The following is a 25,282-nucleotide window of genomic DNA, read 5'->3' as shown; positions in this document are numbered from 1 at the left end:
GCTAAAGCCCTCTTCATGCACTGCCCTGCTGTTAGAAAATACATCCTTAGGGTCTAGTAGCAGAAATCAACCTTGCCCAGCCAGTTTGCTACATGATTATGATGCCTCTGGGAAGGTGGTGTGCAAGCACATCACACTCACTACCTTAGAAACTGATGTAGTTCCCAAGTTCTAAATGTGCACATAACTGTACACCAGCCACCATGAGACACCTCATGGGAATTTTGTGTTTTGACTATTTCGTACTCTGATATAAAGTCTTTGTAGATATGGACTATGTCCCTATTGAACATTTTTACAAATTAACTCACACAGGTCACCCTACCAAGTAAATGTTTGACTGGGTAGCTCTGAGATGTCAGACAATGCCTGATAAAATGCCTGACAGAAAGAAACAACTTAAGGGATGAAGGAGTTTCTTTGATCTTGGGTTCACAGGATTTAGTGTTTGGCCAGTTGGCTCTGTAACTCCCGGGTTGTGGTGAAGCAGAACACCACAGCAGTCTGGAGACCATAGCAGAGCAAGCGGTTGACCTCAAGATGGCTAGGAATGAGATACACAGAGAGGTAGAGACACAATGCATTCTTCAAAGAAACACCCCAAGGATCCCCCCGCCACCCGCCACTGCCACTTTCCAGGCTTTGCCTTCTAATAGCCAATTCAGTGTGAACTCATCAATCCATTAACCTATTGATAAAATGAGTGCTGTCAAGTTTTAATCACCTCTTGGACACCTTTCCAGTCACTAGCTGTGACTGAAGTCTTCAACAGATAAACCTTTGTGGAAACTTTTCATTCAAATGAGAACATGTGGCCAGTCAAGATAGCAGACAGAACCAGTGATGTGACTAATCAAATGAAAGTCATTTAGATTATATCTGCTTATTTTATTGGTATTTACAAGGGCCATTATCAGAACTCTTCTTGGAATCTATGTCACTTCAAATTTCTGGTGGTACTGTCAAGTCCTATTGATTGACCATTTTCCATCCCACTTCTCTGCAAGATTACCTTTTTCTCTCCACAGTATTGATCAAAAGAATCAATTTTGCAATTGAGGGAAAGCATCAGACTAAATAGAACTGTGTTCAATTGTTCTTACGCTAAATCTCACTATCTTTTGACCTACCCATTCCTAAGCTTACAGAAGTAATTAAACATATTTTTTAAAGATCTGCCATTTTAGCCTGAACTGGACTATTGGCTGGGCTTAGGAATAACTATCAATGGAACAGAAATAATGTTAATGAAATTTAAGCTGAGGAGAAAACTAGATAAATAGGAAATCAGGATTAATTGTGGCTAATCCTGAACTATCCTGAGGTTTACCCAAGTCTGGGTTCTATCTTTATTTCTACTGAAAATGAAGTTTGCTTTTCTTCTTTTGCTTAAAAAACAGTTCCATACAACAGAAATAGAAATGTTGTATATCCACCTTCAAAAAGTGACTTTACTGTAATATCAGAATGTAATCAAAATATTTACTCTCCCAAAAGACAAAGCTGTGTCAGCATTTCTCCCTACAGGAGAAAGAACTTAAAAATAAGTCACAGCCGTACAAATTATGAGCCATTAAAATAAATATTATGGCAATAATCTAAATTCTACAAACATAGTATAATGAGTTATGTTCTGTATGTTAAACAGTAGCTAATCCCTTTCCTAAACTGACCAAAATATTTACTATAAGGTTTATAGATATTTTATCCACTTTTATTAAATAGTATTATTAGATAAACAGTTAGTGGCTCTTCCCTGGTAGAGACGAATTCTCCTTCTCCCAGCAGCCAGTGGATGCTAGCAGTTCTTTCCCTTAGGCGTGAGACCCCATGAGATTTACAATTCTGCATTAGTATATCTATTGCTATTTTTTTTAATTTGTGTACATTCTGAGGTTCTTTTTTTTTCTTTCTTTTTTTAATTAAGAAATTTTTTTATTCATTCCACATACCCATCACAGATTCCCCCGCTCATCCCCGGGAAAGGGAAATAGATAAGATTGTAAACTGGGGATGAGGGGGGCAATGAAGGGTAGGGGATGGGGGGTGGGAGCATGGGGGAATGGGATATTCAAGCTGGAAAAGGGGTGGAGTGGGAGAGCAATGAGGAAGCTATCTTGATAGAGGGAGACATCATGGGAATAGGAAGAAACTTGGTACAAGGAAAGTTTCCAGGAATCCACAGGGATGACCCCAGATTAGACTACTAGCAGTGGTAGAGGGAGTGCCTTGGTTGGACCTACCCAGTGATCAGATTGTTGAATACCTTAACTGTCTTCATAGAGCCTTCATCCAGTAACTAATGGAAACAAATGCAGAGATTCATGGCCAAGAACCAGGCCGAGCTCCAGAAGTCCAGTTGAAGAGAGGGAAGAGGGATTCTATGAGCAAGGGGCATCAAGACCATCATGGGGAAACTTACAGATACAACCAAGACAAGCTAGTGGGAATTCACAAACTTTGGACTGACAGCTGTGGAGTCCATTGCTATTTTCATTGTTCAGGTCTTGTCTCAGCAGCCATATTGTTAAGGTCTAAGTACAACTTCCCTGTAATTTCTAGGAGATACATCTTACAGCAGACTTCCTGGTCCTCTGGCTCCTCTAGTCTTTCTGCTCCCTCTTCTCCAGTGTTCCCTGAGCCTTTGGGGCAGGAGCTGTGTTTTGGATGTGTCCACTGAGGCTTGCTCCTCACAGTCAGTTGATCTCTGCATTAAGACCAGTTGTGGTTTTCTCCAGTGGTTTCCATTTGATGCAGAGTTTCTTTTGTGAGGGTTGAAGGCTGCATTTATCTGTGGGCCCTGAATTCATATACATGTAAGCAACACTAAGCAGAGTAGGCAAGCTGTATATATACATATACAGTTATGTCGATAATAATCAAAGAAAAAGGAACCGTCAATTAAAAATGGAATGAGAAGAAAAAATGGGAATGACTGGAAGGAGGGGACATGAGAGAAGCTGAAGGCAGGAAAAAGAAGGGTCAAAGTGATTTAATTCTGTACTGAGAATGTATGAAAATTATTTATGGTCATTGGAAATTCAAAGTAAAATACTAGATATACTGGGTAGCATCACATACTAATTCTTTAAATCTGATGATTCTTTAAGTATAATTCTTTCAATTGAAGTGAGATTTCAGGAAGCATAAGTTGCACTTTGGAATTCACATGTGCAACTAGCAGTTCCCACTGTACCTGGCCTTGATGGGATTTGACTTTTCTATGAGCACTTGTGACCAAGGGATTATGGTTTATTGTGGTTTCGTTATAAACTTACTTTACAAAGGTGATCCTTGACATTTACACAATAGATACTTTTTGTGCATTGTAAATCATGCCCTAGTTCACCTTTCACAAGCCAGATTCAAATGTTTATGCCAGAATTGATCGAGCATGATTTAGAGATGCTGTGGAGATTTGGACAAGGTGAGAAGTTCAACCTTCATGATGTGACTGTGACATTTGCACATTATTATCTGTAGCCGTACCAGCCAAGTAAAGAAAAGAAAGACAGAAAAGTGCTCTCTGATCATTCTCAACATAGCCTATCCTGTTCTATCTCCCCTCTCGTCTGCCGTGATGCAGGCTCATGTAGAGGAATATTACCATAAACACAGGGCACCTCAAATTACCTGATCATATTTTTACACCATCCACTGGCAATGTGCCTTTACCTGATACAGTTACAGTCATCTCTGTCTCTACAAATACTCTGAACTTCCCAGTCCTCCTTCAGTTCCTGGCTATGCAGATGTCAATGACAATCAACTCACAGTGTTGCCCTGGATGTTAACTGCATAGCCTCTAATCCCAAGTGGTAGTGTACACAAGAAAGGGCTGTTTGCCCTATCCTACCTTTCCATTATTTTTTCTCCAACACTATAGGCATCTAGTCTAGGTGTAGCAAAGACTTAAAACCAGCCAATGTTCAGATTGTAGACCTGAGAAAGTTCAGACAAAAGCAATCTATGCAGAATTGATCTCCTCTGTTAGAGAACAAAGCACGTGGTGTGACTTCTCATTTGGAGGAAAAAACTGTCAGGATCTTACACTACAGTTGGCCTTTCTGATGCCTTTGGAGGTCTGCACCTACCCACTGGATCACCCAAACCCTAGGAGACAGAGGCAGTGCTGACAGAGGGTTATTGAGCAGTCTTTATTGTAGGGTCTCCAAAGATGAACCTTCAAGCCTACTCCATTAAAGAAAAAAAAAATAGATGTCCATGTCTTCAGATAATTAATTTTACAACACTTAAAAGGAACTTACTACTTGAAAAAGACAAAATGCCTGTATTCAGCAAAGTATGTTGCCAGTTATGTCCTCTTTAGAGTGCTTAAATTATTTTGTAATTAAAATGTCTTATATTTAAGCAGGTCTTGATTTTTTTTAAAAAGTGCAAAAAATGTATCCTTTATTTGTGACCTTGTCCTTCCATAGCACGGTATTTGGATTCAAGTTTTCATTTCAACTTTGATGACACAAAGGTCAGCAAACTGATTTAAAATATCTACAGTGTGCTCACAACTTGCCTCATAGGACAAGCTCTACTTCCTCAGTAAAACTTGGATCAGTGTCCTGACCTTGCCAAACACAGGGGTCAATTGTTTTGAGGAATCATCAATACATGTCAAACTTTGTAGAACTATAATTTCTTTCTGACTTCAGAATAATTTTGCTAAACTTATTAGAGGAGATTTTGACTTTTTTACTTATATGCTTTTATGACTTCTTTTCTAAAAAGTCATGGACCTCATATGGTTGTAGTAAGGAAAAATTAATTTTCCCTCATCTTGTCAATTTTTAAAACAAGGGAAGCATATATAACCAAAGTATATTTGTGCCTCTTGGACAAATTAATAAGGATGAAACATTCAAGATAAATTTCTTCCAAGAAAATAGAAGTTGGTGGGGTCTATTATGAGGTATGCTTCAAAATATTCCAGGTGCTTTGCACTCTATTAAAACCAATGTAAAATTTTTTAAAAATGTTGAAAACAGTGGTGTATTTTTATAAGAAACCATAATAGGGAATAAAAAGAACAGGGCCACACAGTGCACTATCTCTTGATATTATTTGCTACAGTGGTCTGTAGTTCTATGAATTTTACATTTAAAATTATGCAGGGGACCTGATGCATGAATGTTCATGTGAGGTATATGTGCATGTAAAAGCTGAAAGGAAAACTCAGGTATCATTCCTCAGGAGTCATGCACCATGTGAATGGGTCTCTAACTGACACCCTGGAACTCACCTATTAGGCTGGGCTTGTGACCCAGTGAGTCCTGAGGATCCTCCCGTATCTGTAGTGGGTAGCCATTCCAGCTTTGATCTGGAAGTTCCAACCCCCATTGAGACTTCGGCAACTGTCACGCCTACAAGGCGGGGCGAAAGGAGGCGCCTGGGGACCTGAGATCTGGATCGGCGGGCTCTCTCTCTCTCGGTTGCGGGACCCTGGACTGGAGAGGTATACCAAGCAGAGCTCCAGAGAACACCGCTGGACTGCGATACACCTTCCCCAGACTCCGCGACCTACCTATCCCTTAATTTGTAAGTTACGCCATTAAATAAATCTCCTTTTATCTAAAAAAAAAAAAAAAAAAAAAAAAAAAAGCCGGTGGTGGTGGTGGCGCGCGCCGGTAGGATTTGCTAAAGGAGGCAGAGGCAGGAGGATCATGAGTTCGAGGCCAGCCCGGCTAGCTCAGTCGGTAGAGCATGAGACTCTTAATCTCAGGGTCGTGGGTTCAAGCCCCACGTTGGGCACCAGATATTGGTGAAATTATTAAGGCCACTCCACGTAGATAAAAGGAGATTTATTTAATGGCGTAACTTACAAATTAAGGGATAGGTAGGTCGCGGAGTCTGGGGAAGGTGTATCGCAGTCCAGCGGTGTTCTCTGGAGCTCTGCTTGGTACACCTCTCCAGTCCAGGGTCCCGCAACCGAGAGAGAGAGCCCGCCGATCCAGATCTCAGGTCCCCAGGCGCCTCCTTTCGCCCCGCCTTGTAGGCGTGACAGTTGCTGAAGTCTCAATGGGGGTTGGAACTTCCAGATCAAAGCTGGAATGGCTACCCACTACACGTATCTGCCTCTCCAGCACTGAGGTTACAGTGTGAACCTCCATGGCCGGCTATTTATAGTGGTTCCAGGCCTCAAACTCAGGAGCTCATGCTTATACAGCAAGCATTCTACCAACTGAGCTCGCTCCCTCTAGAGCCCCAAACATAAAATTTTATGAATAATATATTTAATAACTCACGTAGTTGACATAAAAATATGCTTCATAGACATTTATTAAGATAATCCTTCATCTAGAAGCTACCATTTTCTTTTCCCAGTTTTCCAGAGAATGAATTATCTTTTCTGGGTCTTATTTTATATTTGCATTTTTTGAAAACCACCAAAAAAATCTGTAGCTCACTAACCCTCCTCTCCAGTGACAAAATAATAAAATAAACTGGCTACAATGCCAGGCACTTTACCAATTTTATCCCATGAACAGTCTGTCCAGCAAAAACTGCAGGCAGGACTACATAGGTTAGCATATAAAACTCCCAGATAATTTGTAAATAAGGAAGTTATTTCCTGGGGGAATTTTCAAGACATCAGCTATTTCAGTTTCTCTATTTGAATAGTAATTGAGGTCAAGGGTGAAGGGAATGTATTGAAGATAAAGGGCAAATTACAAAGTTCAAATGGAAAAGTTTCTTCCAAGTATTGCTAGAGATCCTAACCAAGGATTTAACATTTTTTAATGTACCAGTATTGGTGCATTAGTTATGATGAACTTACTAGGTAAATGTAAGAAATTAGCAACAGACAAATTGGGTGCAGCTATTCCAGAACTTGGTGCTGTGTTTGAAACTTTTCTCTAATCCTGAAATGATTCTATAATAAAGGGTTGTTTTTGCAATGCAAATATAACAAAATCAATTAAAATAGGAAACAAGTTACTGGTAATTTTCTCCCCTTTTCTCTCTCCCTTTAATGAATGTCACTCATAGAGCCATTAGGTGGGGCAGTTCCAAGCAAATGCAAAGAACAAGTCCTTGAGGAGCCATAGAGATCACGCAAGGCCTGGAAGGTCAAGAGGCATGTACACACAGAGGAGGAGCAACACAAGGAATCGGACCCCAGTATGTCAGTGAAGAAATTCATAACAGGGGGTCATTGCTTAGCCTGGGAGATCAATAATATTTACAGGATGAGGAGGTCATTTGTGCAAGAGGGAAGCTGCGTGAGAAGTGCTGAAGTAGGGTGAAGGATTGGTGCTATGAGCAACATCAGAGGCTCCACAAGATAGGAAGGAGCTCCATCGGGATGCTGAGGCCAACCTGAGAGAGGAGACCAAGAAGCAGGAAGGAAACTGTAGACATTTTGAGAAGAGTTTTGCATGAGATTTCAGAGCTGGAGAAGAGTGAAGAGGGTTGTTAGAAGGGATGTCATACAATGGACTAACAGTGCATGTGCAAAACAGGAAAGCTGAGTGTAGTTTCTGAGAATCTAAGCAGGTGAGATGGGGTCACTCAGTGGGTTGAACTGACCAGCACAAGACCCTTCTCAGGGCCTGAGAAGGTGAATAAATGCATGTGCAAAGATGATTCATCCACCATTGGTTGTGAGAGTGTGGTCCATGTAGAAGAGGATACTTGTGAAGGAAAAGCAATGGCATCAGTATGAGACTTGGAATATTGCACTGTTAAATAAGCACAGGAAGGATGAGAGGAAGATGTCTGCGTTGAAGAGAGGAGATACCATCATGGAAAACAGCACACAGGAATGCATCCTGAGGTGGTAGATTTCAGCTGCAAGTGTCAGAAAGAACTGATTGTCTTCAATGTACATAAATGTAGAAGTGACTTTGTACATATGTGTGTATGTGAACTTCCCACTAAGAAAAGTTAGAAATAGCCTTTTCTCAATAGCAGCTACTGCTCAAATATTACTTTTCAAATATCAGTCTGACTAAATGAAAGTAGAGCTCTTTAGAAGGACAGCTGTCACAGGGTAAGGTCAAGGACAGTACAGGACTGAACTTAAAGATCTGCTCTAACCAAATGTCTGATGGAATTCAGAGAATGACAAAGGATGTCAAAGGCTGTGGGGCACAGCTCCAGAGGGCTCCTCTGGTAGACACCGGAAGTCTCAAAAACAGAAAGAGGTGGTGAGAAATGATGGATTCGTAAAATGCAGAAAGAGGATCCACTAGTCCATAAAGGTATAAATGAATATATAAGCTTAAATCCAAGAAGTGCATAGTTTCATAGGACCTATTGGGATAGGCAGAGTGTGCCCACACTACATCTCCTCAAATGACCGAACTGCATATTCAATTTTAGGAATATGCTACATTACACAGTAAAGTGCCTTGTCAGATTTAATTACACTTGCTTAACTGAAATAAACTTTTAAAATTTTATAATTGTTTTCTTAAAAATTGGGAGAGTATCCTGGGTTTCCTGCATAGGGAATTCAGAGAGATTATAACGTAAAAAGGACACAGTTCCTAGTTGCTCTGAGAGTTAGTGGCCCCGAAAGTTCTTGGAGTGGCCAGAGGACGCAGAACTTTTCTGTCATCTTGGGCTTGCTTCATATATGTGTGTATGTTGTGTGTGTGTGTGTGTGTGTGTGTGTGTGTGTGTGTGTGTGTGTGTGTGTGTATTCTTGGTAATGTGTCTAAATTCATTAACGTACATACATCCTACTAGTACCGACGCATGAGTTGATGGTTTTCTAACTTGAGAAGAGCCTTACTTGAAAACGTCTAAATTGGTTTTCAGCATTTACCACAGGTTTTTTTTTTCTGCATCCAACTTTTGTCTATACTTAATTTGTAAGAATGAAAAACACAATAACAAGAATAAAAAGATAACATTAAGATAATAGAGTGACCTTTTAAATACATTTTATCTTTAGAGAAGTCATATCATTATTTTGATTATATTCTTTCCCTCCAGATCTCCCCTTCCTTCCCACCACCCAACTTCCTGATCTTTCTCCTAAAAATCAAAATCAAAACCAAAACCCAATGAAGTACAAAAACACACACAATAAATAGATTTAAATAAATCTATTTATGTTGTCCTACTTGTGTTGACCAACTACTGAACATGGGGCATCCCCTGGACGCCACATACCATACACACACACACGTACACACACACACACACGTACACACACACACACACACGCACACACACACACAGTGTCACTTCACTGACGATAACTGATTTCCCTAGCCCAGCAAGTATTAATTCCAATAGCTTCTTGGCTAGGGCTAGACCTTACTTCCGGTTCCTCTCCTCCACAGCGGGATTTTGTCTGGCTTGAGCATCTGCAGTTTTTTACGTGCTGCTGCTGACTCCAAATCATATGTGCATTGACCCTGCTGCGTCTGAAGATGGTATTTCCTCTAAACGTCTTTAATGTGATTACATTTGTATGATTTTTGTGGTTGTTATTTTGTTTTGTTTTTTGCTTGTTTGGTTGCTTTGGGGGTGTTTTTTGGAGGGGGCGTTCAAGATGGAGTTTCTTTGTGCAGTCCTGACTGTCCTGAAACTTGCTCTGTTGACCAGGCTGACCTTCAACTCAGAGATCCTCCTGCCTCTGCCTCCGGAGTGCTGGGATTAAAGGCATGAGTCACCACCACTCACTCATAGTTTTTTGTTTTCTATTTTATTTTAATTTCTGAAAATAACAGGATATAATTAATTCTCAAGTGGAAAACCAGAAGCTATGTATTAATCTCTAAGGATAAAAAACAGGCAACAAACTGCTCAAATCTTTGCTCATCTTTTTGTCATTGAAGACTTTCAGTTTTCAAAATTAATTAACACTGAAAACTTGCTTACTAAAGTGAGTTAAGGCTAGACAAAGCACTCTAGAACTTTATACTATAGAAATTACTTTTATATAAAAATCACCATATTTCTAAAGTAGAATTATGTTGTAAAAGCAAGAGAATGTACTTCCATAAATAACCCTTGTGTGTCTTAAGATGAGTCTGTAATCATCACAGTTAGAGACTGCCAAGTCAACGCGCAGGATGCTTCATGCAGCCTGAACATGTCAGTCGGTTCATGATGTGAACACAATGCAGAACTTACCTGGGCTCATATATACAAAGCCTTAGTCTGTCTGAAATGTCAGACCAATTTTCACATCAGGTTAAGGACAAGTAAACAATGGAAAACAAACCAGAGAACCACAGAACTCTTTATTATTAACTTTTTACACTATGTTCTATGGAAATTTTCCTCAGTTTTCTCCAAAAACTAATAAATTTCAGTATTTTAATAATATTAATAACATGCAAGAAAAAAAGAAATTTGAGTCCATACAACATGAAAATAAAATTAAGGAAACAAAATTCAAAATAAAAGTGCAAGTACCCCTGTAGGGAATAAAGAAATTAATTAAATCTTATTAGGTGTCAGTCATCACATGAGAAATTTAGATGTATTAGATGTATCACCATAGTTTGCTCTATACAACACCAGAGGTGGGATTTATACCTGTTTTTATTTGAAATTGTGAAAATTGCTGCAAGGATTTGATTCATGGGTTAAGACGACAACAGAAATAAAATGAAGAACAAACTTGTAACTCAGACTGTGTTTTCATAAAAACTGTGTTGTGGACTTCAAGGACTCTGGCCAAAATCTTATCTGTGGAAAATTTGGAAGCTCTCAGCATTAACATGATTTTGCATGTGCATGTGTAGGAGATGAGGGAGAGAGAGAAAAAGAGAGAGAGAGAGAGAGAGAGAGAGAGAGAGAGAGAGAGAGAGAGAGAGAGAGAGAGCGCCAGAGAGGAAAGATATAGACAGGGGAGCTACTTTACATATTTGGGTAAATCAGGAAGATTATATGTCAGACCTCAGAATAAAAATAAATTTCTTCTGTAACTGAGTCATATAAGAAATAAAATGATACATTATCCCAAAGATGCTATATTCCTTCATGTGCTAATTCAGTCTGATTAGATAAGAGTTCCAAAGCTGTTGGATCTTAGCAAAACAAAGATACATGCCCTAATTTTTTAGCAGATTATGAAAAGCCCAACTAATTTGACAAAGGATTTCCCAGCTACATTTAGTAACTTGATATTAGCCAGTTCTTGAAAGCAGAGATTAATGCCAAGAAATATACTAAAATCTTCACACTTGCAGAAATCTCTTCTTTTTTACTTTTTCTAAACACTAGTCTGTCTAATGGCACATGAACTATGTCAAGAAGTTTAGGGCAAAGTCTGTAAGTACAAATTCACCATTTCTCTTCGGCCTTTAAAACCATAAATAATTACACACACTTGCTCAATCTTAGAGTGGATATGCTTACAGCAATTACATAAGCCATTCACCATCTCTAAGAAAGTTCACGGCAGTCAAGAGAATATAACATCTTCAACTTTCAGTAAAAATAAGAGAGGATAAGATATAAAATTTTATACTTGGATTCTGATATTTATTGAAATATATCACAATCAAGTTACCATTTTTATCATGGCTAAAAGAATAGAGCATAAGATCTTCCATCCTAACCATTTCCACTGCATGTGGCCACAGTGTGCAGGATACTCACTGTTGTGAAAGCTACGGATCATTTTGTCTTGCAGAGCTGCAACTGTGTACCTGCTAAATGTCATATCTTTATTTATCCTTTCTTCTCAGATCTTGGTGACCACCATTCTATTTTCTGTGCGTATAACTTTGACATTTTAGATACCTCACTAAAGGGAATCAAACATTAATTTTCATTCTGTGACTAACTTATTTATTCTACTGTTCTTAGTGTCCACTAATTTTGGACCATGTAAATGGTTCCCATCTTTTTTAAAGATGTACATGCACCATTTTTTTTAATCCAAAAGCCACCTATCAAAGGACATTTTTATTGCTTCCATTTCTTAGTACTATGACTAGGACTACTGTGGACATGAATGAGCAAACATTTCTTTGAGACCTAGCTTTCCACTGTTTTTTACATATCCCAGAACTGGGATTACTCGATTGTAGCTAAAGTTTTCCTGCCTGGCCCACAGTCAGGACAAATCTCTCTCACCCACCAGTCCCACAGCCACTCAGACCCAACCAAATAAACACAGAGACTTATATTGCTTACAAACTGTATGGCCGTGGCAGGCTTCTTACTAACTGTTCTTATATCTTAAATGAATCCATTTCTATAAATCTATACCTTGCCATGTGGCTCGTGGCTTACCGGCATCTTCACATGCTGTTTGTCATCATGGCGGCTGGCAGTGTCTCTCTGACTCAGCCTTCCACTTCCCAGCTTTATTCTCCTCCTTGTCCCGCCTATACTTCCTGCCTAGCCAATGGCCAATCAGTGTTTTATTTATTGACTAATCAGGCCTTCCACTTCCCAGCTTTATTCTCCTCCTTGTCCCGCCTATACTTCCTGCCTAGCCAATGGCCAATCAGTGTTTTATTTATTGACTAATCAGCAACACATTTGTCATACAGAACATCCCACAGCACTCGATCATATGTCAATTCTATTTTTAGTCTTGAAGAACCTTCATGATGTTTCCCATTGCTGTATCATTTTATAATCTTTTTTTTTTTTTTGGTTTTTTCGAGACAGGGTTTCTCTGTGTAGCTTTGCGCCTTTTCCTGGAACTCACTTGGTAGCCCAGGCTGGCCTCGAACTCACAGAGATCCGCCTGGCTCTGCCTCCCGAGTGCTGGGATTAAAGGCGTGCGCCACCACCGCCCGGCTCATTTTATAATCTTACTAATAACACACAAGGGTTCTTACTTTTATGTATCCTGACAAATTTTCCCTGTGTTGTTTTAATAACAACTGTTCTAATCAGTATAAACTATGTTTAATATAGCTAGTGAACGTAACTCGAATTGCTAAATGGTCTTATTAATAAAAAACCTGGAGCCAGATACTGGGGTAAAATCTGAGAGAAAGAAGCCAGCCATGTTCTTACCACTTCGAAATCCTCAGCCAAAGAGACCTACTTCCTATATACCCACACCTATATGCCTTTCTGTTCTGCATCTCACTTCCTCTCTCCACCCAGCTACATCATTTCCTGTCTTTCTATACAGACCTCCAGACCTTTTGGTTAACTAGTGTTGGAATTTAAGGCATGTGCCACCACACCTGACTCTGTTCCCAGTGAGGCCTTGAACTCACAGATATCCGGATGAGTCTCTTCCTCCTGAATGCTAGGATTAAAGGCATGTGCTACCATTGCCTGACTTCTATGTTTAATATAGTGGCTGGCTTTGTCCTCTGATCCTCAGATAAGCTTTATTAGGGTGCACAATACATTGGGGGACACAATATATCACCCCAAGTGAATGTGGTTGAAATTTTATACAAAGCATTAAACATTTCTTGGCATGAATAAAGCTGAATTTCTTTTGGAATAGAGGAATTTTTGATCTTCCCTAGGTTCAGAAGGGAGGGTTGTTGTCTAGTTCTCCAACAACTCAACTATTCCCTCCAAACTGTATTCAGTTCAAGAAGTCTGTCGCCCTCTCACCTGTGGTGAGTGACTCTGGTAAGAGTGACTTCACCAGCTGCAGCAGAGAGAAGAAACTGTCTATGTTCTCTAAGAACGGTTCGCCCAGCATATCATGCAGTGTGTGACCATCCCAGAGCTGGCAAACTGATATTCTTAAAAACATGAATGCAGCGTTCTGCCCTGCGGGAGTTTCTGTACCAGATGTTTCTCAGAGTTCACATTAGAGCATCTTTTATTTCATGTTCAAGCATGGCTGATAATAAAATACTTTTTTAAATCTTTGCAACCTTTTATTCTAACTTCAGGAAAGGGTAGTTCTCAGTTATCACAGTGAGTGTAATGTCTGTCTGTAACTTGGCCTTGAGTTTCACATGTATAGAATTTAATCATTAGGCAAATGTTTCATCGCTCTGTGGAACACCTTGCAGTGTTTCAAACACTTACAAAAGGATCACTTTTTCATGTTATCATCTGTGTATTATTCTAATTATGAAGTGGATTAATTTAAAAATTGAGATTTAAAGCTATTCATATGCTGTTGCTTATTTTAACAAAAAAAATTGTAGGCAATTCAAAATGGCTAATGCCATGATTTGGCTGATATAAATTCATCCGTATAATGAAAACTATGCAACCAGTAAGCACAATGCTTTTGTGTTATGGCTGATGCTTTATTAAAGGGTTTATGTAGTTTATAGTATGTTAATGACAGTTTCATGTACTTTTGTATATTTTTTTATTAATAATAAAGGCATTCAAAATATAATACTAAGTGGCAAAAACAAGATAGATGATATAAGTCCAGAAAAAGTACAAGAAGTCTCTGTGGTGCAATAACAATGTTGCTTGTCAAATAAAATTCACTGTACATAAAAACAAAACTTACTTAGCTGCAACTACTGGGGAGGATCATAGGATATAGGTGGTCAATGATTTCTCTGAATTAGAAGAATGGTGTGAATATCATCTCGTTGTTTATCTTTATTCTCTAGATGTAAATAACCTGAATCTTATAAAATGATAAGGGAGGGAAATGAGGCAGGGCTACATGGTAGCCCTTTCTCAGAGGGATCCAGAGCTACAAAGCCCAGCCTCTGAGAGCCAAAGGCAGAACAGTGTTTGCAGAGGGCTGCCTCCCATCCCCAGAGGACACCGCCATGCTGACAGACTGGTGCACCCTTGCAGGAAGCCTTCCTTCTAACAAACTGTGCGTTGACTCTATCTCCTCACATACTGGTGATGGGAAAACAAATTGATGTTGTCAATAAAATGTGTTTCTTTGGCTATGAGAGGAGGTTTTATGGACAGAAAAGACCAGTTATAGGTTTATTTTGTCTATGAAGCTTAATATTACATTTCCTTTTAGTTATTTGTGTTTGAAGTAGGAGCTTCCTCTGTACTTCAGTTATCTTGATGTTCACCAACAGGCCAGGCTAGCCTTGAGTTCTTGGCGAACTTCCTGCGTCAGCCTCTTGCGTGCTGGAATACAAACGGGCACCACTATGCTCAGATTAATTTTTTTTTCAAGTTTCAAATTAAAAAACTTAATTTACCCTCAAGTTTGTAGTACCCATTCACAAATTACCAGACTGAAATATTTAATTGTACCTTCTCAGAAATTTTCAACTTATCATTGGCCCAGATGTTAAAAATTCTTAAAATTCAAGTCATTTCAAAATAAGTTGCTTTTCTAACAAGCCAAATATTTTAGGCAGACAGGGAGATAGATAATAATTTATTACTTATACATATATAAAAATATTCTAACATTATTTAAAAGTCTGGCAAGATTTAAATCTTAAAATAACAGATCTAAATCGATTACTCAGTCACACATTTGAAGATGGAATTAAAAGGCTAATTAGTTAGTTCAGAAAGCCAGGTTTTCCTGACACACTAGATAGCACTAAAACAACCAGTATCACAAATCTATTCTTAATGCCAAGATATTGCTGCCAAAATTTATTCTTTCAGAACATTACCCTACAAATTACAACTCTTTCAAGGTTAAAAGCTTGTTCTCTGAAAAGGTAACAGGATCTTGCCAGCTTAACTGACATGGAGGTGCAGGACTTCAGTTGCACTGCGGTTGTCAGGGCTACAAGGGACACCCCATCCTGCACCCTCAGTCTGTAAGAGGAATTTAGTAACTTGGAAGGGCTGGGCTTCTCACCCACCCCAAAGCACCATAGCCCAAAACTATAGCTTTGACTAATTTTAAACATAAGTTGATTTTCACCCTTCTAAGTATACTGCTTGATAAAAGCCAGCCTATTAGGACACTATTTCATTTAGTTTTAAATTCTATTTAGATTCTCCCCTTCCACTGGGAAAATAAACTGTATATATACATGTGAATATATATATATAGATATAAAACATGTATGTATATGTATGCACATATGTATAGAATATTGATTAAATTAAACTGAATATGATTTATAGATTTTAATCCCAATGTCTAAAGTTTCTTTACCCAAGCATATTCATGTCTCCACATTTATTGTGCAGATAAAAACAAGAGTAAGAAAGATGGTTAAACCTTCAAAATGTCACTTTGGAAGTCAAAAGAGGTCATGGCATTCTTATATCCTACATCAACACCAGGAAGCATAATGATCCTTACTAGTGGAACCTGGAGTGTAAATACATGCTTCCTGTCTCTCTCTTTATCTCTCATTCCACCACTTTTCCTTCCAGCAGAGGGAAAGAAAGTCTACAGTATGTACTGACTCAGTGGCTGACCTCCTGTGGAGTATCCTCTGGGGATGTCTGTGTCAGAGCCTCCATGTTGCTCTCATCCTCCAGGCTGGCTGCGTTAACAACATGGACTTTTAACTTACAGAGTGAAGCAACATTGTAGAGATTTTTCCACTTCAATTGTAAGAATTCTATCAACTGGAGGGTTTAATAATGATGAAGAAAAATTATTCTACTTAGGAAACTTTTGCTTACACCCTCCTGGCAGAAAGGTGAAATGGGCTTAATACACCAGTGATTTATTTCTGAAATAATTATTTACTGACTTCAATCCCAAAAATTTTAAAAAAACTAACAAGCAATTTATAATGATGTAAGAACTACAGTTTGAGATCTTTCACACCACGTAACTCTCACAGAAACACAGAAACAGCAAAGCTGCAATTTTATCTGTGTCATGAATAAAAAGACATTGACACTAGCCTCAGGATTATCATCTGCCTGCTCAGGAGAAATGATTAATTTAAGATAAATAGGTGCTGGCTTCACACACATTGATTGTATTTCCTGGCTACTGCCTCAGCAACTCTCCCTGTCCACATTCATAAAGTATTCAGAGAGGCCATTGTCTCCTCCAAAAGTCACACAATGCCTTGGAGACTGAATCCGGAGCCCCTGGACAGGAAAATTCTAGTTGAGTTTTATTTCCTTCTTCTATCACCTGCTGGGATGGTGTTCATCCTTTTTGAGTTTTTCATGACATAAACTTTTTGTTCCTTGTTTTTATATAAAGTGTCAGAAAACTCCTTATCTATAAAATGTAGTAAGAAAATTATGTCATGTAAATTAGTAACTAGAGAAAGGCAATGATAGCCGGATTTGCTTGTCAGAATTTGCAGAGTATAACTATGCTTTTCTTTTCCCTAAAAAGATCTTTTCCCCTGAAAGTGACCTTTTAAATAAAGACTAAAAGTATAAAATTGTGCTTAGTCCAAAAAGTGTCAATTCTTTATTTAAAAAAACACAAACAAACAAACAAAACAAAACAAAAACAACAAATGTCTTTTTGAAACCAGAGAAAGTATTCAAGAGGCCAGAGACCCACACCTGAATTCAGCATTGGAAAACATGACCAACGGAAATTTCCTTGCTAGTATGCGACATGGGTCTTAGGAAATGACCTGATAAAAAATGCAAAACTAGCTTGGCTCCAAAATAGATCGCTGGAGGCAAATCTACCATCTAAGAATGATTCACTAAACAGAAGTTGCACCATGGGTCTTAACCTCCTTAGAATCTCCTCCCACAGCCCTTTGACCCTGGGACCCAAATTAGATGTTCAGTTTGGTCAAAAGCCAAAGCTGAAAAATTATGTTTTCTTCCACTGTGCTGTGTCTTACTGGTAAAAAAAATTCCAGAAATAAAGAGAGATAGAAACAGAGAGAGATAGAGACTCAGAGATAGAGACAGAGACATAGAGACACAGACACAGACAGAGATAAAGAGATTGATATAAGTCCTTAGCAAATAGGTACAGTATTTTGAGCAATATATGAAGGATTTAATTCATCATGAAAAGACTTAATATCAATTTTAAGTAACTGTCACCACAGAAAGTAAATTAATGTTCAGTGGGGCTGGAGAGATGACTCAGCAGAAAGAAGTACCTGCTGTTCTCAAAGAGGAAATGGATTCTGTTACTATTTCTACATCAGGCTGCTCGAATTGGCCTGTAATTCCAGAGCCAGGGGGTCAGATACCTCAGCAGGTACTTGAAAATCTGTGTGTGTGTGTGTGTGTGTGTGTGTGTGTGTGTGTGTGTGTGTGTGTACATATATCTAATTACTTGATTGAAAGAGTTAATGATTCTAAAGAGTCCGAAAATTGAATGATTTTTTTTTTTTTTTTTTTTTTTTTTTTTTTTTTTTTTTTTTTGGTTTTTCGAGACAGGATTTCTCTGTGTAGCTTTGCGCCTTTCCTGGGACCCACTAGCCCAGGCTGGCCTCAAACTCACAGAGATCCTCCTGGCTCTGCCTCCCGAGTGCTGGGATTAAAGGCGTGCGCCACCACCGCCCGGCATGATTTTAATATTTGACCCTAACATGATTTGGAGAATTTTGCATTGATAATTGTGTTTTTATTTGCTTTGTCTGATTATGGATTTCTCTGGTATGCCACAATTAAACAGCAGAAGTTATGCAATCAAATAAAAATAGAAAATCACACAGAGAATGTAAAATATTCACATAGAGATTATATTTCTAGTAATTAGGTCATTGGGCTAGGAGTTAAGTCCTTATTTAGTTCAAACAGTAGCCTATAAAACGGATTATTTAAAATCTCCCACAGTTAAAAGAAACACAAAGTGATTGGATTTTAGAACACAAGGCACATAGTGAATGAGGCTACTTTGCCTAGAAAATCTCTTGTGAAACAGGAATCCATTTTGAAATGATTTCCAAGAGGCCAATTGTGGCCTCCATAAAGGGGAGAGGTCCCTATTTTACTGAGACAAAGAATAAAAGAAGTGGCATGCACCACACAGTTATTTATGCAGCCCCAGGCCAGGCCAGCAATGCAAGATGAAGGGCAGTGCATGACTTAGTAATACACTTGTTGGATATTATGTCAGGTGATCTAATCACAGGCAACTTTACCATATCCACCATTGAGATGCTCATCACCCATGGGGACCCATACTCTGGACTTAACAGCACCACCCTATCTTGCCTCATTCCACGACCCTACTTTTAAAAAATATATGCCCACCCCCCGAAAAAGGTAGTGCCTTCAAGTATATGTATTAAAGACTGATTCACTACTGCATTAGGTTTTTTTTTTTTATGTCCACCTTGTTGCTAATGTTAGTAAACTTAGTTTCTGAAAATACGTGTTGGTTCCCTGAATTTGAATGGGAATATGTCTTTGAATTTAGTGTGACTGAGAACAGTTTCAGGATAAAAGTGGTTGTTAAATAAATTTGGGAAACTGTTTGGGGTTCTAGGACAGAGTCAATCTGCACAAATATTTCATGTTCTTTTTACTAATCTCCTAGTTACATAAAGTAAAAATAATATGGTTACATGGAGTTTAATAGACATTACTCTTTAAACAAATAATTGTTAAAGTTCTAAATTCTAATAAAAATTCTCATTTTATGTTCAGGATGTAAGCAACATATTCACAGCATACAGAAAGACCATCTCACAGTAGATGAGCACAGGCTGAAACCTTTAAACTGTGAGATAAATGAACATTGTATCTCTGTGTATTTTCTTACCCTAACAGGAAGATGATCAGCACAGTCCATCCATTTGTGTTTGGCCAACATTCTTCTAGTATTTAGACCTAATTTACTTTAAGAGAGAAGAGGCTAACTACCAGTGTTGTAAACCTGGTGTGTCTTTAAATATGTGGTGGAGAACTGCTTGTAAAACCTATTTCATCACTTAGTCCTAACTGGGAGATCTTCATCAAATCCCTCGCCTCAGGGATCAGAGAACTTTGCAGAAGAGGAGGCAAAAAGATTATAAGAGCCAGGGGATGGAGGACACCAAGGAAACAAAGAATTTAGACAGAACAGGACTGATACATATATGAGCTCACAGAGACTATGGCAGCATGCACAGGACCTAGATAGGTTTAAGCCAGATGAGGTCCCAATGCTGAGAGGGGAAGGGAACACAGACTCCTGCCCCTAATCAAGAAGCTATCTCCAATTGTCAACTGTTCACAAAGGAAAAATTAGTTTTCTCCAAAGGAGAATCTCTGGGTACACAAGCCACCTGATGGGTAGGCTCCATGGCTGACACAAAAAGAAAGAACTCAGTGGTATTTTTGGAGGGTTCTTATTCCATAATGCTTAGTCTGCCTGCTTTTTTTCTTTGGTTTACAAGCGTTTTGCTTGTACATTATACTTTCAATTTGTGCTAAGGTCTCCTCTCTAGGTGAATGTAAGTGTAGCCAGGAGGTAAGTTGTTGGCCTGGGTTATAGAGTAACTGGAAGGGGAGAGTGTGAAAGAGGAGAAAGGTAAGTCAGAATGAGTTCATAGAGACTCAAATGCCACACTTAGAGTTTAGATTTTATTCTCTCAATAAAAGCAATTGAGTATATGTAATTATATCTACTTTTGGAAGTTGTCTCTGAAAACAAAAAATTCGAGGCGTGAAATACTAGTAGTACTCAGAACCCTTTTTCGTTGGCACTGAAAGTCTTACCTTCAGTTAATTGAATAATAGATTGACTTAACTTTTCTAGAAAGTAATTTGTAAGGCCAAAAGAGCCGGGAGGGAAATTCAAGAGAGATACAGAGAGAAGAGGGCAGAATCAAGGCAAACACCAACCCGCCACCCAAGGAGCAACATGTCAATCGACCAGTAATGCCACAGCCATGTGGCAAACATAGATTAATAGAAATAGGTAAATTTAAGATCAAAGAGCTAGCTAGCAAGAAGCCTGAGCCATAGACCAAGCAGTTTATAAAGCCCACTCCAGGCCCAGTCTCTGCATCTCTCTGCTTCCCACTTCTGGATAAAGTGTAAGCTCTGATCTACTGGTCCAGCACCACACATGTCTGCTTGCTGTCATGCTTTCCTGCCATAATGGTCATGGACTTACCCTCTGAAACTGTTAGCAAGCAATCCAATTAAATGCTTTTCTTCTATAAGTTGCCTTGGTTACACTGTCTTGTCACAGCAAAAGAACAGTGACGAAGACAGACCTGTTCCCCTTAAGATGATGCTAATGTAAGAACTGTCACTAGGAAAACCCATCTATCTTTTCTATTTCAATATTCCTAAAGTAGGGAACGTCGTCCTCTACATACCTGACCTTTCTAAGAACATCTGAGACTCATGAACATTTCATAACCCCTACTGGACTCTACTTCCCTGAAATTAGGAAGAGTTTATGTGTTTACATCTTGCACAGTGCTCAAACTGTCAATAAATCTGGGATAAATGACCAGCCAACGAGAGTAGGATAATTTTGTTGATTCACAATTATTATGTAGATATTTCCCTTACATTATTTTATTCAGGTGCTATAGGATCTCTGTCTTCTTAAGGAGCCATCCAGCAAGCAATAACAAATCAGATAATGTACTGTATTGAGCCAAGTTGGCAATTTGTTAAGGACTCTGGTATGTTAGTTAAAAGATGTACCAAACCTGATAGTAGAGAATTCTAGGAGACTGCCATGCCTTTGCAATAGAATTTGCTATAATGGGATGTACTGACTTCTGTGTGGAACTGATCCGTGTCCATATAAACAGCATTACTGGGGTAGGCGGGGTTTTAATGCAAGCATGACAAAGAAGCAGACTAGAGTAGACTTAAATAATGTGTAAATTATTTAACTATCCTCTATTTTAACATCATCCTCTACAAATTGTGAAAAGAATGTCCACCTACCTAAGGTAGGCCTATAATATAATAAACATGCTAAGAGGGCTTATTATGAATATTAAATGACTATGTGAAAAGGTACCTACTGCAGGCCATAAATGATGTTTAATCTTCTCTGTCTCTGGCCTATGTGTCCTACACAAGCAAAGGACATTGGGAGTTTATTTAAAAACACAACTCTGGACAATTAACCCAAAGTATGTAGTCCATAAGAAATCACAAGATGTACGTTTTGACATGTGCTATGAGCAGATTATAAGAACTAAGCTGGTATGAAATAATAGGGTACATACGTAGAATAATTGAAAAGGATTAACACTACAAGTTCTTATTTACTAATAAATGCTTAAAAGTTGAACTTGGGCAGCCACTCTATCACTCTGGATAAAATAAAGCAAATGCCTCTTAAGCCAGGTTGATACAGAGAAGAATTCTGCTGGAGTCACCATCTGAGATGGACAACAAGGATTGTGGTGCTTGGGAGCTCAGATAATGAGTGTCTACTAAGAAGTTTGCAACTGTAGTTATACATTCCAATCAATCAGAAACTGGTCAAACTGCATGTTGTTTCTTTCCTCTCTTTACTGATGCCATTTTAGTATGACTGAAAAAAAAGCAAGAAAGCAGGATATATACGACTTAAACTTTTTAGATAGTCATGTGGCAATAGTACCAAAATTCAGGTGAAAAACCTAACATTTGAGAAATGGAGAAAAAATACATTGGGGAAATAGAATCAAACCGTATAACCATCTAGGGTAGTAAATTGTTTTACTTTTGTTTTAGATCCATTAAATTAAACCACACAAAATTGTCACAGTCAGATAATTTTTAAATTAAAGAAATGATAATTTGTGTTTTTAAATCTAACACCAATTAGGTTTTATTCGGAGATTAGTACGTTTTGAAACATGATGAGTTTAATTGAAATATTACATCATTTATCTTTAAATGGTGGAAAACCATTTTTATTAGGTTTATATTAGAAATAAAAAGATATGGGAAAGAGAAGGGTGATAGAATCCATGCCTTAAGAGGAAGGAGACCACCACTGAACTCCTTCTTATAGGAGTATGAATGAGAAAGGCACATAGAGTCTCATGGAGAGGTTGCATTCCCCAGAGAAGCAGGGGAACTATCAGGTGTGATGCTAATAGAGACAGAAATCTTAAGGATGCAATTTAGCCAAAGTGATGCGGGGTAACCAGGTTTTACAGGAGGGAAGCAGAGACAGGAGAGGGGATAAGAACTAAAATATACTTTTCATTATTTACCACAAGATTTATGGAGCCCCAAAAGATAGTGGCAATGTGGAAAGTGAGTTAAAATCTCATTCAAAGCCCACATGCAGATTATCTTCTCTTCTTATTTGTTCTTTCTGAGGATGTATTATAATCAGAAAATGATATATGAATGACAGCAGAAATGTAAAGTAGGATAATGATCCCATAGTTAACCTTATTGTGAAGGCAGGCCCTTGGCTAAGTTTGGAAGGAAACTGTGATCTAAACAAAGAATGCCTGATGAAAAAGAATCACACCTGCATATAAAAGGTTTGTTTGACTTTGTGGATTCAGAAAGGAGTCCTTGGTAGTTCCTGATGACTATGAGCAGTACTAGTATTAGGTAGCAGACATTCTGCTATATGTCCCTATGTTCACTCTGGTCTAATTCACCATTGGAGGTTGGTAATACCATAGATGATTCTGTGCCCATTCAATGTAGATCTTTCTTTTCTAGTATTTAAGTACAGCAAAGACTTTGTAAAATCATTATAAAATACAAACATAACTATGAATTATTATACAGGCTCTTATTTTATACTCTGAGATTAATGTTTGGGGTGGAGAAATCTAGAGGAGTATGAAGGAGACAGTGAAATTTCAAATGCATTTTGAAATAAGGATTTTGTTTATTTGTTTGTTTGTTTGAAGACAGGGTTTATCTATGTCACCCTGGCTGCCCTAGAACTTGATTTGTAGACTAGGCTGGCCTTGAACTGAGAGACTCATTCACCTGCCCCTGCCTTCCATATGCTGGGATTAAAGATGTGAGCTACCACCTCTAGAAAAATATGAATTTTTAAAAGAAGGTAAGGAATATAATTTAGGACTAACTTTTAAGACATATAAAAAGACAAGACAAATGGGTTTGATCTAGAATCTAAGAGACAAATATTAGTCCAGATATTAGTAAGGAATTTCTTTTCATTGTTTAGAGTTACTTTATTTTTTAAGATTCTAATATAATTACAACATTTCACCCTTACCTTTCCTCACTCCAAACCCACCCATATACATTCCCTGCTCATCTTCAAATTCACTAAGCTTTTTTTACTAATTATTATTCCATATACAATATATATATATGTATATGTATTCCTAAATATAACCTGTTAGATTTGTATAATGTTACTTCTATGTATGTTTTCAGGGGGCTGACCATTTAGCACTAGACAATTTTGCAAAGGAAAAGAACTAAATAAAAAATTGGTACCTAAATTTTGAAAGAGTAGATTTAAGTTAACGTCTGTGGGACGAAGAATTGTACGTCAATGACTGGAAAGAATGGTAATGAATCTTGTGTGAAGAGGAGATACTTGAATGGGCTCAGTTTCTTCTTTGTCAGTGTCAATTAGCTGCATCCACCTTGAAGCTTTTGAGAGAGAAGATTCCCAAACCATAGATGAGCTCAGAGGGATCGATGTACTGCATCAGTTATTCAGTCAGGAGGCAGGAGGAGCGTTGAGGACCTTTCCAATGTCCTCATAAAAGTGAATACAGAGGCCAATGAGCTACTTCAAGGAAGCAGAGTGTAAGGTCTTTATGATAACAGTATATGATAATGATATCTTTATGGTAATAAATTATGATAATCAGCATTGTCCAGAGCTTGATGCCAAAAGAATTCCACTAGGTTACAGATAGGGATTTGGAAAAAAAATTAGGGACATCCAGTTTCAAGAAACCAGGGTAGAGAAGTGGGCTGTTGGAGACTGTGGTCAAAACTGTGCTGTTTCACAAAGCAATAAGGAGAACAGAGAGGGTAACAGCCCCTAGACAAGGCACTGACTAAGTGAATCACTTGGGGAAGATTCGGTGTGTGATGAGGTGAATCATAGTGAGTGAGAAATTATGGTCGATTGTTATGTATCACACAATTAAAGATTTATTAAATCACCTCCCAGCCTTCACTTTCTGGAATAATTAATCACTGCAAATTATTAAAATCAGATCATTAGTTTGAATAATGAAAATCTCAGGAGAAAAAAGTTCTCTAAGGTTCATTTTTTTAATTAAATAGAAGTGTTTTCTAGCCTTGTCACATTAAAATTATTGTTTAGAGCTCATGTGAGTATAATATTAAAAGGCAGTTTTATTTTCAATTCTAAAAATTAACTTAAATTCACATTAAGTATCCCAAATGGTATTGTAAAACATTTTTACAACAGATTCATTATTAGAGAAATTCAAATATGTGTTCCTACAATCTTTAACTAGTGTGTAAGTAAAGTATAGGTACTAGCTCTACCACCATAGCTGAGACATACTCACATCTGCCAGCTGCCTGACAGGCAAGGGTGTGTGTCAAAACAAACACACAAAACCAAAAGGAACAAAAGGCATTCTGAAAAGGAAGCCCTCATTTCCTCCACAACCCACCGTGCTGTTGAGGT

The 25,282-nt window shown here is 38.2% G+C and overlaps 1 protein-coding gene, 1 non-coding gene and 1 pseudogene across 2 annotated transcripts in view; 2 read left to right on the top strand and 1 right to left on the bottom strand.

Moving 5' to 3' along the window:
- The window catches only part of Znf804b (zinc finger protein 804B), a 517,244-nt gene that overhangs the window by 453,743 nt on the left and 38,219 nt on the right, over positions 1–25,282 (bottom strand). The gene's annotated exons all lie outside the window — the stretch shown is intronic.
- On the top strand, positions 5,691–5,763 carry Trnak-cuu (transfer RNA lysine (anticodon CUU)). The gene has a single exon. It is a non-coding gene; the product is annotated as a tRNA-Lys (tRNA).
- On the top strand, positions 17,846–22,377 carry LOC128100077 (protein transport protein Sec61 subunit gamma-like; annotated as a pseudogene).

The sequence above is a fragment of the Peromyscus californicus genome, unplaced genomic scaffold, assembly GCF_007827085.1.
Source record: "Peromyscus californicus insignis strain IS unplaced genomic scaffold, ASM782708v3 Scaffold_6__1_contigs__length_162567912, whole genome shotgun sequence".
Classification (NCBI taxonomy): domain Eukaryota; kingdom Metazoa; phylum Chordata; class Mammalia; order Rodentia; family Cricetidae; genus Peromyscus; species Peromyscus californicus.
This window is presented reverse-complemented; position numbering and strand designations above follow the sequence as displayed.